Genomic DNA, 1,697 nt, shown 5'->3' on the forward strand with positions numbered 1-1,697 from the left:
TATGAGTTCCCTATAAATTTTGGAGATTAAACCCTTATCTGAGATAACATTGACAAATATGTTCTCCCATGTAGTGGGCTTTCTTGTTGTTTTGTTGATTGTTTCTTTTGTTGTGCAGAAGCTTTTTATTTTGATGTAGTTTCATTTGTTTTTCTCCTTAGTTTCCATTGCCTTAGGAGTTGTATCAGTAAAGATAGTGCTACGACATATGTCTGCTATTTTGTTGCCCATGGATTCTTCTAAGATTTTTATGATTTCCCATCTAACATTTAAGTCCTTTATTCATTTTGAGTTTATTTTTGTGTATGGTGTAAGTTGGTGGTCTAGTTTCATTTTTTTGCATGTATCTGTTCAATTTTCTCAGCACCATTTATTGAAAAGACTATCTTGACTCCATTGTATGCTCTTGCCTCCTTTGTCAAATATTAATTGAGCATAGTGGGTTGGGTCAATTTCTGAGTTGTCTGTTTTGTTTCATTGGTCAATATGTCTGTTCTTGTGCCAAAACCAGGAAGTTTTGAAAACGGTGAATATAGCTTGATATCTGGTATTGAGATCCCTTCTACTTTGTTCTTTTTTCTCAGGATTGCTGCAGCTATTAGGGGTCTTTTTTTATTCCAGATGAATTTTTGGAGAGTTGTATCCTGCTACATTGCCGAATTCATTTATTAAGTCTAATAATTTTTCGATGGAGTCTTTAGGGTTTTCTATGTACAGTATCATGTCATCTGTGAATAATGACAATTTTACTGCTCTTCCAATTTGGATGCCTTTTATTTCTTCTTCTTGTCTGATTGCTATGGCTAGTACTTCCAGTACTATGTCGAACAGAAGTGGTGAGAGTGGGCATCCCTGTCTTGTTCCTGTTCTTAGGGGAAATGGTTTTAGTTTTTGCCCATTGAGTATGATGTTGGCTGTAGGTTTGTCATATACGGCCTTTATCATGTTGAGATATTTTCCCTCTATTCCAATTTTGCTGAGAGTTTTTATGAAGAAAGGGTGTTGGATTTTGTCAAATGCTTTTCCTGCATCTATTGATATCATCATGTGATTTTTGTCTTTCAATTTGTTTATGTGATGTATCATGTTTATTGATTTGTGAATATTGTACCAGCCTTGCATCCATGAAATAAATCTCACTTGATCATGATGTTTTATCTTTTTAATATATTGCTGGATGTGATTTGCTAAATATTTTGTTGAGGATTTTAGCATCTATGTTCATCGGGGATATTGGCCTATAATTCTCTTTCTTTGTAGTGTCTTTATCTGGTTTTGGAATTAGGATAATGCCAGCCTCATAAAAAAAAAGTTTGGAAGTGTTCCTTCCTCTTGAATTTTCTGAAATAGTTTGAGGAGTATAGGTGTTAGTTCTTCTTTGAATGTTTGGAAAAACTCTCCTGTGAAGCCATGTGGACCTGAGCTTTTTTTTGGTGGGAGTTTTTTGATTACTGCTTCTATTTCATTTGTTGTTATTAGTCTATTCGGGTTTTTTTATTCTTCCTAATTCAGTTTGGGGAGATTGTATTTTTGTAGGAATTTGTCTATTTCATCTACATTGTCCAGCTTGTTAGCATATAGTTGTTCTTAGTATTTTCTTACAATCCTTTGTATTTTTGTGGTGTCTGTGATTACTTCTCCACTTTTATTTCTGATTTCATTTTTTTTTTTTTTGGTCCTCTCTTTTTGTTTCTTTT

This window comes from Myotis brandtii, unplaced genomic scaffold (assembly GCF_000412655.1).
Source record: "Myotis brandtii unplaced genomic scaffold, ASM41265v1 scaffold174, whole genome shotgun sequence".
NCBI lineage: Eukaryota > Metazoa > Chordata > Mammalia > Chiroptera > Vespertilionidae > Myotis > Myotis brandtii.